The sequence below is a fragment of the Mirounga angustirostris genome, unplaced genomic scaffold, assembly GCF_029215605.1.
Source record: "Mirounga angustirostris isolate CCGP_5_RB_7025 unplaced genomic scaffold, mMirAng1.0.hap1 SCAF_18, whole genome shotgun sequence".
Lineage (NCBI taxonomy): Eukaryota > Metazoa > Chordata > Mammalia > Carnivora > Phocidae > Mirounga > Mirounga angustirostris.
Window position 1 is genome coordinate 2474964 of NW_026991726.1, and position 14489 is coordinate 2489452.

The following is a 14489-nucleotide window of genomic DNA, read 5'->3' on the forward strand; positions in this document are numbered from 1 at the left end:
CTTAAAACTTTCCACATATGTTCTCGGCAGAAATGTTTCTTTGCTTCAATAACGTCTTTCTTGCAAGGATGCCCTGTGTGTTGGCAAAACAAAACAAAAGTAAATAAAATGAAAAAATAGAATGCACAATTTCTAAAACATTTATGAGTGTTGTGCTGGGTGATAGCAGCTTTTGTAAGGATCTAAGACTAGTTCGTTCAAATGTCTGATAAGCCGTTTCAGTTAAGTGTCTCTTTTGCATTTTAAAAATTTTAAGTTATGTTCTCTCATTGGGTTTTTTGTATTCGAAGAAAGAGACTGTTCAGAGCACTGCGGCCTGTTCTTTCTCTTCAGGCTCCTGCTTTCACGGGTGCTCGCCTGTAGCCAAGGGGTCTTTGCCCAGTGTGGTTTTGGAAATCCTCACCTTGGGAACCGGTTTTGAGAGAAATTATTGTCTAATGAATATGTAACCACATTAGAAGCAGAATTTAAAAAAATCTTATGAAAAAGCTTTCAGACCTGTATTGGGAATAAGTAATGTCGTTTAGGCCCTCGCTTATCAGGAGGTGAAAGGCCTGAGAAGCAATAATTTATAATATATTAATTATGTTAATTAATTGGAAAAGACTCAGAATATTAATTATCTGCAACTAATTAGGTATTAAAATGGAAAACCATTAAGTGATGAGATTGAAGCCTAGGAGCCATCTAGTTCGAGCGAGAGAAATGGGCCCCCGGCGTCCCTTGCCTGCCGCGTGCAAGTCTCTGCGAGCCGCGCCCCCGCCCCCGCCCCCGCCCCGTGGTGTGTCCTGTGGGTTAACCGCTCGCTGTCTTTCGCATGCTCCCTGGCACACAGAGGAGGAGGACGTGGACGCTGCCGACGTCTCCCGCGTGCCCGCAGACGTGCTGCGTGATGTCGAGGCAGACACGTACTGGTGCGTGAGCAAGCTGCTGGATGGCATTCAGGTGAGCCCCCGCCGGCCTGGCCTCTGACTCCGAAACCAGCGTCGCGGGGTGGGGGGCACTGGGCCTGCCGCATGGGCCTGCCCCGTGCGCAGCTTGGCCACGTGCCGCCTGCACAGGGTCGGTGGGTGTGGGAGATACTGCATGCACGTGCACACACACCCCTGCATCTGCAGACAGTCCCGGTGCGCTGCTGGGGCCTCCTAGGGCGTGGGGCTCTCCCCTCCCCTGCAGTCTGACTCCCACACATTGCCAGCTCCCCAGCTCTGCTGCCGGTGACGCCGGGTGATCCCAGCACCAGATGTGGGGTGGTGCTGATAAGCCTGGTGAGCTGTACTCAGGGCAACCCGCCCCTTACGGGGCGTCCGAGTTAGGGCCTCAGAGCTCACCTGTCACCTGGGCCCATGAGCAGCCGGCCCCACAGTCTCTGCTGGCCCCGGGCCAGGGGTCTGCTGGTGGGGGACTGCAGCTGTGCCCGGTCCCCGAGGGAAGCACAAGCTGCTGGAAGCCCTGCTCCCCATGGCCGGGGCTCTGCTGGACTTGCTGTCAGTCGGGGCGGGTGGTGGAGATTTTTGCAGAAAGGCTGCAGGTCTCCCAGGGCCGGGGTGATTTTATGGAAGTGGTTTGGGGGAAAGACCCTACACAGAGTAGGAAGGAGGATGGGAGCCTGTGGATGTAGCAATCTGTGGTCGAGGTAGATGGAGGCCCCCTGGTGGGTGTGGACCGTCTTGGCTCACTCTTGCCGACACGGCTTTCCTAGATGCACACTCTGCACCAGGGCTGCGTGCCTTCCTGGGGAGGGAGAAGTATGTCAGCAGACGCCTCCTAGGAGCTCAGTGTGGGGCGCAGGGTGGAGCCAGAGGGGGCATGAGACGCGTGCTCCCGAGGACCCGATTTGGGAATGCAGCGAGACTTGGAGGAGGGGTGACGGGGGTGGGGGGTGGTGTGTCGAGCCCCGAGCAGGGTTTGGTTGATGGAGGTTTTCTGCGGGACCTCATGGGCTGGGTTCACTCCAAAGATGCCCCAGGGACGGAGCCCGTGTGGGCGTCTGTGCTGCGCCGGGACACCATTCGTCGCAGGTGAGTAGGGGAGAAGCAGATGGGGTGCACTTGTCCCCTGCGTTTCCTGCCAGGCCAGGCCATCCTGAGCCGCCGTCGTGGTGCTGTTTCTGACACCGCTGCCCGTGGAGGCCTTGGCTCAGCTGCTGGGCTAGAAGGGGCCCGAGGAAGACTTCTACCCGATGTGGTCTCCAGATTTGGGTCCTGAGGTTTAATTTGAATAAATGAGCCAGAATGACTGTGTGGGAGAGAACGGTGTGGGCTCACCTTACTTTTGATAACGGGAAGCGACAAAGGGCAGGGAGAGGCCCTTCCTGTAATGACGAGTAAGAACCTTGTTTGCATCTGACAGAGAAAAATACGATTTTGGCCCAAGCCTCGATTTATCATTTCCCTCCATTGTTAATGTTTTCATATGTGTTAGTCTTCTCCCAAAATGTAAGACTTTTTTTTTTCCCCGTTTAGAAAAGGGATTGAATCATAACGTGAGACCTTATAAATTTCAAATGTCACTTCTCTTACCATGAGTGATGGAATTCCTGCCATTTAGATACAAGATTATCCCGCTTCTATTTGTGAATAAAATCAGCTCTACACTGGAAGTGAGGCTGGCTTTTCATTTTTCACCTGAGGTTTGCTGTCTGATGGGACGGCTGACATTCCTTTTGGGCCAGGGTTGCGTGTGTGCGTGCGTGTGCGTGTGTGCAGTGTGGGTCCCTCCCGGTACACGCGTTCACCGCCCTCTGCAGGCCGCCGCGAGCCGCAGGGCCCTGACGTGAGCAGTGTGGAGGGGTGCCGGCTACCAGCACTGGGGGCCTCGGGGAGATCTGTCATTCCCTGAGGTGAGGCGAGCTCCTCTGGGGGGCTGTTGGGCGTATTCGGGTGTCCCCGCTGCTTTGTGTGGACAGGTGTGAGGGCCTGAGGGGACGGAGCAGCAGGCGGAAAGTCGGACCGGGCGTTGGCGTCCTGAGGAGCCGGAAGCTTCTGTTGCTGCGCTTGCTCTCATACAACCTGGGCTCGCCCCGTCCTCTCTGCTCTCTCCTGACGACTCAAGGGCCGTCTTCCTGGAGCACCTTCTCATCACGTCACTGCCCTGCTTGAGAGCCACTGAGAACTCGTGCTTGGCCTTGATAAGTGCGGCCCTGTCAGCCTGGCCTTCGCCGGTTCCCTGCAGCTTAGGAAGTTCGGGGCTGTCTATCGCGTGACGCTAAATCCACGTGCCAAGGGAGACGGCAGGGAGTCCGAGTCCCTGGGCCACGGCTGTGCAGCGGCCCTCCTGCTCTCCTCGGCAGCAGCAGCGGGGCTTCCCGTGTCAGTGGGCAGTGACGGCTAACGTGTCCGAGTGGCTCTTAGCTTCACAGCAGAGTGGATGTCACACCCTGCACACTCACACACCCCTTGCCTGGGGTCAGAGAGCCTGTGTTGGGACCCACATGTGAGCTCTGAAGCCTGTGGTTTTCTGCTCTGCTTTATAACCGTGTCCAGCTGAAATCAGTGGAAACGACTTCCATTTTGCTGGCTACGTTCTAGAGGGCAAAAACCACATCTGCTCATTTTTCTGGAGACGTGACTGTGCGTTCGGCTCACCTTGCGGCCTCAGTCTGAGACTCTGTGTTCTGCATTTGGCCACCGTGTGGGGAGCACCTGCTGTGTGCAGGGGCTGTGCAGTCACCAACCTGTTGTCCCTGCAGGATGCGTATCCTGGTGGCCAGGGGTGCGCGGAGAGGACTGCTGATGGACGGCAGAGTTCTAGGGGTTCTGGGGGAGGGGAGGCTCTGTTCCCAGGAGGATGACAGGCTAGGCCCAGGAAGAAGCTGCTCCCTCCCAGCATATGCCTGGAGGCATTGGATGATGTTGAGCAAGAATTGTCTAAAATGCAAAGCTGGACTCCTTACCAAGCGGAGGGGAGTCCTGCGGACACGAGGAGTGGTGACCCCGCCAGTAGACGCTAGTAAGTGTGGAGGGAATGATAGCAGTCGTGCCTAAAAGTTAAGGTTTTATTGTCCTGGCCAGGGGTAGAAATAAGATAAAGCCGGGCCTGCATAGGGAAATCCTGGTGCTACTCAGAAACAAAAATAAAATGGTTCTCCCGTCAGGGCTTTCCAGCTTCGTGTCTCGGGGCTGCGTTACAGTCTTCAAAAATCCCGAGGAACTCAAAGAGCTTTGACTCACGTGGGTGAATTCTGTCGGTATTTACTCTGTTAGAAACTCAAACAGAGATCATTTAAAAATATTTAGTAATTTATCTTAAAATAACAGTGATAAATCCCTATGTGTTATTATAAGTAACATATCTTGGTAATAAATTAGTATTTTTGAAATGTAACTATTTCGTGAGAAGGAGGGCACTGTGTTCCCCTGTGTTAAGACCCTGTAGGTCTGACTCCGTAGAAGACACCCGAATTCTCTCGTGTGCTTCTGCATTCAGTCCGTGGAGATATGTTGGTTTTGATGGGAGTGTGTGAAAACAGTCTGGCCTCTCCCAGGCAGGGCGTTGGGAGAGGGAGGGGAATTTTCACAGCGCTCTCCCGACGACCTGGATGTCTGCTCGCTAACACTAGACCAGAGCTTAGCACGGTGGCTTCCTGAAGGTCGCCTGCCGTGTGACAGTTGAAGCCATGTCAGCCACCGTTTGTTCCCAGTGACGTTGAAGTCCACTGGCCTGTCTTGCACTTTGAGCGGGTGTTTTGCCCTCACGTGGTTCTGTAGCATCGACGCTGGCCATCTGGGGAATACTGGGTGACTGGGGTGTGTGGAGCTTCTAGATGTTGACGCACCTCATCACACAGGATCACGTCCCGTAGCCTTACCACCGTCTTGTCAGAGGAAGCTGGTGAGCCCAGAGTGGCAGGCGAAAGTTCTTCAAAATTCAGAGTTTGGCTTAAAAGCTCAGATATTATTGGCAACACATACTGCCGATTGTTTTCCTTGAAATGACAGTCTTTGTTCATTTTTGAGAAAGTGCCAAATACCCAAGTTTGAATGACCGGTTTGCCTGTTAGTCATTTCTTCTAGTGAAAATGATGTTTCTTGAAAAATGTTATCTGATTCAGCTCACAGCTCCAACAATTGACCAGGGGCATTTTTAGAAGAAATCACTGTTGTTTGGTACACATCTCAAGGGCTCTCTGTGTTCTTCCCACTTTGCCACACAGAATATTGAAAAGATGTTTACTTGAGGGTCGGGATCTGATGCAATATTAATCATAAAATTAGGAACCTCATCAAGGACATCCTTAAGCGAAACTGCCTTTTATTTATCTTCGCCACTGTGAGTGCGAGGCGCTAAGAATGCGGCTTGGTGGTACTGCCTCGACTCATGCCAACGTGTCCGCGCTTTACTCACCTTTTGCGCCAGCCGTGCAGGCGGCAACACGTGACAAAGGTAAATAACGTTGCTATTATTAGGAATGGGTTTTGATCTCCGAGACTGCTTGAAAGGGTCTCCTGGACGGCAGCAGTGGGCCGACTGCCCCGGAGAACTGCCGCCCTGGGGGCTGCTCTCTCAGCACAGGCCTGTGGTTTTCCCACAGAAAAGCCCCCCGAAGACGGGCTCACGATGGAGAAAGCACGAGACAGAAGAAGTGTGTGCCAGGACTGGACATTAACAGGCATTGTGATTAGCAGTGATCTACCCCAGGGACTCGACATCCTACAGCAGTGATGTGAATGGAGCCCAAACAAGTAATTAACACGAAGAATAAGACTCTGAAAGAAGAGCTCGCAGGTTTTTGAAAAGAGCCCAACAGAACTTCTAGCAACCAAACTTACGGTCGTTGAAATTTACCGTTCTTTAGACCCAGCAGAAGAGAGGATTAAAGCAGAAGGAGAAAATTACTGGGTGGGCAGCACTGAGGGAGGGCACGGATTTGGAAGAGAGGTTAGGGCAGAATGAGCAACAGGCCCGGGATGGGAAAACATGCTGTGCGAGCCCCCTTGCACACACAGGTGGTGGCCAGAACTTTCCAGCACCTGTGAGAGACATGGGCTCTTATGGTCCCTAAACAAACAAGTCTCAAGAAAGTGGCATTAAAATATCACACCTGGAGAAACCAGAGTGAAGCCGCTACATATCGGAGGTCAGAGAAAATGTCATAGGAACGGCCAGCGACAGACAGATGAGTCGTTCGGGCCGACGGTTGGATGGGAAATAGGCCGCAGCAGGAAAAGCAGAGGCCAGAATGAGATGGGTTGCGTTTGGTGTTCTGGAGAAGGATAACTGTCAGGCCAGATTGGATTTACAAACAGGATCCAGCTATACACTACTTAGAAGACACTCACCTAAAACATAAGATTACAAAACGGCGTGAAGGAAGGGGTTGGGAGCAACAGATCAACACTAACCGAAATAAGAGTTAGGCAGCAGTGTGGCTCTTATGCATTATTAGATGAAATGGATTTTGAGGCAGAAAGCATTATTTGGGATAAAGAGCATCACTGCCGAGGGACAAGTGGATAAATTTACCAGGGAAGACACAGTCCTGAACGTCTACTATGACAGCACGCCTGTGTGTGGACAGAAGTGTATCTCTTGGGCGCCTGGGTGGCTCAGTTGGTTAAGCGACTGCCTTCGGCTCAGGTCATGATCCTGGAGTCCTGGGATCGAGTCCCGCATCGGGCTCCCTGCTCGGCGGGGGGTCTGCTTCTCCCTCTGACCCTCCTCCCTCTCATGCTCTCTGTCTCTCATTCTCTCTGTCTCAAATAAATAAATAAAATCTTTAAAAAAAAAAAAAAAGAAGTGTATCTCTTGAGTGGGTAGGAGGCAGGAGGGGAAGAGAAGAGGCAAAAGTTAGGCAGAAGTTCCTGAAGATGCTGTCAGTGCGAGACGCTGTTCTAGGTTCTTTGCGTTAACTGTTGGTGTTAATCTCAGTTTCCCTGCAACATGTCTGTCAGGCATTTCCCGCTGTGGGGCTAGGAAGTTGCAGACTTGGGATTCAGACCCGCACAGTCTGGCCCCAGCTTTCCTGCCTCTCAGTAATTAGCGGGTCAGGCAGACAAGAACTTGCAAGATCGCGACATATTTGTGCCGCGGCTTCATAAGTTTGAGCTACTGGCCATATCTGGAACCCCACGCCCGGCACACACAGCGTGTTCCCTTTCTTCCAGTGTGCGTGGGACATTCCAGAAATGGCCGAGCCGGCGGTCCTCACAGAGCGGTGCAGGCCAGGGTCGGCACTCTCTCCGGGCTGCGGCCGTGACACGCAGACTCACCCAGATTCCTTGGGGAAGGGGGCGGTTGGCTTTGGCAGCTCTGAGAAAGGCCCGTAATTTGGCCCTCCCCGGGTGTCAGGCCTGCTCACTCATTTCTGATGGATGGTGTCCTCGCACTCGGTGTTTGTTTAGGGGACGCTCTTTCTATGGAGGGGCCTTGGTGCCGGGAGAAAAGCAGCAGCTGCATTTCCAGGTGAAATAGTCTCATGGCGGAGACTCGGTTCGCACTGCGGTGCCCTCGCGCTCCTGCTGGCTCCGTGAGCGATGAAGGGAGGCCGTTGGCACGGCCCTCAGCGGCGGCAGGTGGGGCTAGCGAGGGGCCATCTGCGGCCCAAACTAGAGCCTCAGCTGGGTGGCGGTGGGATGGGCAGAGAGAGAGCGCCGGGCAGACTGGGCAGGCCTCGTCCACTGTGGTGCCGCTGTGAGTACCCGTGGTGGGGTGGGCGCGGTGGGGGTATCTACTGCCTCCTTAGGGTTGCTGGGGAGGGTCTGGGTGTGGCAGCGAGGGGGCGGGGATCAGGGTACTGAATGGCCAGCAGTGCATGGACAGTCCTGCCCGGGGAAGAATCTTACCAGGACCTCGTGAACCTTGAGTGTGTAGGAGGCAGGCGGGGAAGAGAAGAGGCAAAAGGACCTCGTGAACCTCACCCACGTGACCCTGCTAATTATTCTGATGGGATGGTTTTGTCTTGACAAAGGGATGTGGTTATGAGAGGAGTCTTTATTTTGTGGTGAAATGGGCCGTGTGGATCTGCCCGGCGGGCCGTGCGGTGGGGGCTTCCACAGCGAGGGGGTGGCCTGGGCTGGCTGGGCACAGACGGTATGGGGGGGAACGGGGGCGGGACCTTAAGTGTGGAAGCCATGGCTGTGTGCTTCCGTTCTGTTTTCTAGGCTGCAGGGGTGCGTATCCTCCGTGCTGGGGAGGGTTCTTCTTGGACTTCCCCGGTGTCCGCACGACACCAGCAGCCCCAGCGCCAGTGCTGCCGGCGAGCTTGTGCTTGCTGAATTACGGCTTCCCCCTTTGCCTCTCCTGCAGTCATACTATTACTCTCGGATTCATTACTTAACAGGACAGCCTCTTTGAGGAGAAAAGGGCCGTTGCTTTTATAATTAGTCTTCTACACTTCCTTTCCTTGGGGAAGCATTGCTCAGTTCAGAGAACGGGTCGGTGGCCTGGGAGTGAGGGGGGCGTTGGGGAAGGGGACTGTGTTATCCTAGAACTTGTCAGACAGAAGGCTGGAAATATGGTGGCGTGGCGCCGCACATAGAGGATGTCCGGGCCTCTGCCAGCCCCGTCCCGGGGGGCCGCAGGGCCTGCTGTCCCTCAGGTGTCGCTGCTGCATGTCGGCCTTTGAAGATAAGGCCAGTGAGGAGAGAAGGGACAGACGTATCACAGGAAACCAGAGCGGGTGCGGGGAGCCCTTGGAGCGGTTTCTGCTCCAGGAAGGAGAGGGGCCCCCAGCAGCTTGGAAGGCGGCCCAGGATCCTTAGAAATGAGCGTGGGTGACCAGAGGCCTGGGGGCGTTGTTCTTCCCCAGCTCAGTGGAAACAGAAGAAGCGAGGGGCCGGTCTGTTGCTTGGGAAGTTGGCTGAGAGGCAGCTCGCTCACTTGGCCCCGATTTGGCTGTCTTCACCTGGAAGGAGCAGCCAAGCCGTCGTGGGGAGGGAGGGAAAGCCAGGCCTTGTGCCCAGCCCCGTGGATGGAAGAATGAAGAAGGAGGCACCTAGTCCGTGCAGATGTGTTCCTGTCTCAAACACAAGATGAATCATGCTGTGTGTGGAAGGATCTTTAGAGAAGGGATTTTAGAGCCTCCTCGATAAAATTGAGAATTCTTGGCAACGTTTAGAAAGGTTTATTAAACAGATAAGAGTGTGTTGGTTACTGGGCTGCAGCAGAAGATTCATTAAGAATGAGTCATTGAGCAGCCAACACTTTAAAAATGAAAATTAAAAAAAAATCAGTTCACAGTAGCATTGAAAAACGTAAAATCCATGTCATTGCATGAATGAATAGTTCATTCCTTTTAATTACCAAGTAGTATTTCACTATGAATATATCACAGCTTGTTTCTCCGTCCATCTTTTTGGTGGAAGCCAAGGCTGTTTCTGGCCTTTGGTTGCTATGAGTAGACTTTTTGTGGACATTCACGTGCATGTCTTCTTGTTGACGTAACCTCCATTTCTCTCGCTTGGTGCCTAGGTGTAGCCTCACAGGGTCATGCTGTGGGAGTGTATTTCGTTTCTGTGGAAAACAGCCCGGCATTTCCCTCAAATTGGCTGTACCGTTTTACACGCCCAGCAGCAACGTGTGTGAGGCAGGGCTGCACCAGCACTCCCCTCCTCGACGTGTCTCTGCCGGACGGCCATCTTCTGTTAGAGAGTGAGGGGCTGGGAGAATGTTTTCCCCAAGTTTGTGGTGTGGCACTCCATTGTTAGAAAACTGTGTCTTCTCATAGGTGGAAAATGTTAATTTCTATGAAATCTAATTTATCTAAAAAAAAAATCTAACTTAAAATTTAAGATCCAATTTAAGTAAAAATCCTTCACCTACCCCCAGTGTGCCAGGGAATTCTCCTTTGATTTTCTTCTAGAAGCTTTATAATTTTTGTTTTGACTTTTAACTTGACTTAATTTTTCTGTATGGTGTGAGGAAGGCAGAGTGGTTCATTTTTAAAATACAGGTTTCCTAGTTAACATAGCTAGCATCATTTGTCAAAAACAGTTTTGTTTTGTTTTTTTTTTTCTTCCAGTGGATTGCTTTGGTCCCTTTTCTGAAAATCAAATGGTTATATAAATGTGTATCTATTTCTGGACATTCTGTTCTGTTCCATTGATCTATTACTGCATCTTTATGCCAGTACATACTGTCTTAATTACTGTAGCTTTTCTCAGAGTCCAGTAGAGAGAGTCCTCCAACTTTGTTCTTTTTAAAATAAATTTTCACGAGTATTTTTGGTCTTTCACATTTTTTAAAAAGATTTTATTTATTTATTTGAGAGAGAGAGAGAGAGAGAGAGAGAGAGCATGAGCAGGGAGGAGAGGAAGAAGCAGGCTCCCCGCTGAGCAGGGAGCCCGACTCGGGGCTGCATCCCAGGACCCTGGGATCATGACCTGAGCCAAAGGCAGACGCTTAACCAACTGAGCCACCCAGGTGCCCCAGTCCTTTACATTTGTATATAAAGTTTATCGTTGGCCATTTTCTACCAGAAAAGCCTTAGAAAAAGTAATAGGAGCTGGGGTTTGAATGGGATTGTGTTGAATCTATATGTCAGTTTTCCCAGAATTAATAGCATTAACAATACTGAGTTTTTAGACATTTTTAAATGTATCCTCACAAACATTTTGTAGTTTTCAGTGTATGGGTTTTGTTCAGATGTTGTTAAATTTATTTCTAAATAGTTTGGGTTTTTTGTTGCTATTTTAAATAGTATAGCTTTGTAAATTTTGTTTTTCAAATTTTACTGCTGATACATACAAATATAATTGATTTTGTAAACCGACATCTTTCTCTATCTAGTATTGTTGCGTAACAAATTCCTCCAAATTTCCCAACTTAAAGGAACTATTTTATTATGCTCACAGATTCTTTCAGTCAGGATTTCAGTCAGGAAATGGCATGTGTTGCTTATCCGTGTACCACATTGTCTGGAGCCTCAGGTGGGGAGACTTGAAGGTGGATACAAGGTGATGCTTAGGGGCTGGAACCGTCTGAAGTCTCACCCATATATATGTGAGCTCCTGGTACCTGGGCTCAGGCAGGGCAGAGGTCGGGGTGCTCTGAGACTAGGACAGTGACTGCCATCTCATGGCCTCTCCCTGTGACTCTCCAGCCTCACAGCATGGTGGCCTTAGGATAGTCAGGCTTCTTACATAATAGTGCGAGGCTCCCAGTAAGATTTCCAGCCAACAGCATGTAAGGTGCATTTTTCATGACAGCCTCTGAAATCACACAGTATCACTTCTCCTGTACTCTTGGTTGAAGCAGTCACAAGTCTTCCCAGATTCAGAGAGGGAAATTGGACTCCCATCTCTTGATACAGGAGTGCATGGTCTCATAATAAAAGAGCACGCAGGATTGGAGATAGTGTTGTGGCCACTTTTGGAAAATGTAATGTGCCTCACCTTTCTGGTGATCTTACTAAATTCACTGACTAGCTCAGGAGCTTTTCAGTAGATGCCTTAGGAATTATACACAATCATGTCATCTATAAATAAAGAGACCCTTATCCCTTTCTATACACTTGCATGGCCTTTATTTCCTTTTCTTGACTTACTGCATTGTCAAGATCCTCATGTGCTGAGAGCAGACATTTTTACCTCCTTCCAGATACTGGTGGGGAGGGTGAAGCATTCAGGCTCTCAACATGAAGTACGGTAGTAGCTGTTGGCTTTTTGTAGATGCCCTTTTCCAGGGTGGTTGCTGACAGTACAAATTCCACAGTCGAGAGGTCTATGTTTTTAATAAGCACCCTGGTTTATTTTGATAGGTCTTTACATTTGAGGAATACTGGTATATAATGGAATAAGAGGTTGAGGATTGAATTCTTAAGACCTGGTGGAAGAAGACCAGGACGTCACATTGTAGTTTGCTTTGCTGAGTCTTTTAAAAAAATTAGGAATTGATATTTTTGTCAAATGCCTTTTCTGTTGATATGATCATGTGATTTTTCTTACTTATTCTGTTAATGTAGTGGAGGGCCTTAATGAACTTTGATTGTTAGGTTGACCTGCATTTCTGGGGAACTCTACTCTGTCATGAGATATTAGCCTTTTTCTATACTTCTAGATTTTCTTTGGTAGTTTGTATTTAAAGATTTTCACCTCTCTGTTCCTGAGGAATATTGTGTTCTACTTTCTTTTCTTCTAAAGTCTTTTTCTTTCTTAACCTTAGGGAAATGGTGGCGTATAATTTCTGGAAGGGTTTGTGTAAGATTAGTATTATTCTTCCTTAAATATTTGATAGAGTTCAACAGGGAAGCCATCTTGCCCTGGGACTTTCTTTGTGGGAAAGTTTTAACTGTAAATTCCATTTTTGCTGTAAGTAGGGCTCCAGATTTTCTACTTCTTCTCTTGACAGTTTTTTTTTTAAAGCTTTAAGAAAAGCTTTGACAGTTTTTTTTTTTTAAAGCTTTTAAAAAAATATTTTATTTATTTATTTGAGAGAGAGTGAGAGCACAAGTAGGCAGAGCGGCAGGCAGAGGGAGAGGGAGAAGCAGGCTCCCCACTGAACAGGAAGCCCAACTTGGGGCTTGATCCCAGGACTCCAGGATCATGACCTGAGCCGAAGGCAGATGCTTAACCGACTAAGCCACCCAGGTGCCACTCTTGTCAGTTTCAATAATTTGTGTCTTTTAAGGAATTTCATCATTTTAAAGAAGTTGTCTAATTTACTGGCATATTGTTGTTCATAATACCCTTTAATTCTTTTAATGTCTGTAGGAACTATAGTGATGTCTTTCCTTCCTAACATTGGTAATTACATTTTCTGGTATTTGTTCTGAGATCTGTCACGTGGTCTGTCTTGGTGACTATCTTATGTGTCCTTGGAAAGAATGTATGTTTTGCTTTGTTGGGGGAGGTTTCCATAAATGTTAGGTCAGATTGGTTGATAGTATTAGTCCAGTCTTCTTTGCTTTTACTGATTTTCTGTCTCCTTTTTCTCAGCTACTGAGTGAGGACTTTTGAAATTTCCAATTATAATGGTTGGATTTGTCTCTTTTAGTTTTGTCAGGTCTTGCTTCACATCATCTGAATCTCATTTATTAGGTACACATAGGATTAGCTTTTAGGTTTTCTTGATGAATTTAGATGTTATTTTTATTTATTGTTACGAAATATTCCTCATTATTGCTGGTCATGTTTCCTGTTCTGGAGTCCAGTTCATTGGATATTAATATAGCCATTCCACCTTCCCTTGGCTTAGTCTTGGTGCATCTTTTTTTCTACCCCTTTGCTTCTAATCTGTGGGTATTTTCTTGTGTAATGTGCGTTTCTTGTAGAAAGCTTAGAGTTGGATTTTGCTTTGTTTTTTTAAGTATGTTTCGTTCATACACATTCATAGGTTTCCGGTGTAAATATTTGTGTGGCTGGGGCTTCTTAGGCTGCCACCTTGGTATTTATTTTCTATTCATTTTATCTTTTCTTATTTCCACTTTTTCTCCCCTATGTTCTTTTGGATGAATTGAGTGATTTTAAAAATTAATGGACTTTATTTTTTAGAGCAGTTTTGGGTGTATAGAAATACTCAGCAAAAAATGTGGTCTCTTTGTACTCCCTCACCACATCCCGACAGACACAGCTCCTCTTACTAACATCTTGCATTACTGTGGTGCGTTTGGTGCAGCTGATGAGCCAGTGTTGATCTGTTCCTACTGCCCAGAGTCCAGAGTTGACACGAGGGTTCTCTCTTGGTGTTGCACGTTCTCGGGCTTTGGACCAATGTATGTCTACTGTTACAGTCACACAGGGTGGTTTCAGTGCCTTAAAAATCCCCTGTGCTCCGCCCACCCATCCTGTCTTCCCCTCAGACCCTTGACAACCCCTGGTAGTGACCGAAAACAGGCATTTAGCACTGACCCCATTGTCGGAGTGGCTGACAGTAGGAGCACTGGGCGCTGCATCAGGGCTGGGCGGGAATCCCCATCTTCACTGCTATCCAGTGACCTGTGTCACCGTGGAAGGTGGGCACTCGGAGGGAGGGTCCGGGTTCTTTAGGTATAGCGACTCATTTAACAGCCCCTCCCCGTGCCTTGTGAAGCGGACATTCCTGTCTCACTCACAGATGAGAAGACAGGAGATCAGAGAAAGGAAGCTTGCACTACGAAAGTGAGGAGTTGGCTTGATACATTGTTACAGCACTCCTCCACCTGAGTGTGGTCCCTGAGAAACATGCCGTGGAGCTCTGTCCTTGTCCTTGTCCTTCCCCCTCTTCTCTGAGGCTGTAATGAAGACATTGAGGGTGTAAGTGTAACCAGTGCCTCTAAGCTTGGAGGGACAGCTAATGTGATAGATGACATAATCACGATTCAGAATGAGTTCAGCTGCCTGGAATGCCACCCGAGGACCAATCAAGTGAACGAGCTAATAGGAATAAATGAAAAGCCCTATGTTCAAGTTCAAAAACCCAACCAGTAATATAGCTCGTTGAAAGCAGTTTTGATAATTTGGGCCACCTGCGTCTTCGGTGGGAGGCTCTCCTCATCATTTGGTGTAGATTAGGGCATCGGTCTGGCAGCTGACTTCCCTGCATCCTCTTTGCTCTGCTGTTACTCTGCACCT

At 49.2% G+C, this 14489-nt stretch overlaps 1 long non-coding RNA gene across 1 annotated transcript in view; it reads left to right on the forward strand.

Moving 5' to 3' along the window:
- The first annotated feature begins 828 nt into the window (after positions 1 to 828).
- Positions 829 to 14489, forward strand: part of LOC135363084 (uncharacterized) — a 52315-nt gene continuing 38654 nt past the window's right edge. The window contains exon 1 of the long non-coding RNA XR_010408805.1: positions 829 to 945. This is a non-coding gene — a long non-coding RNA (uncharacterized LOC135363084). The remainder of the gene's footprint in view (positions 946 to 14489) is intronic.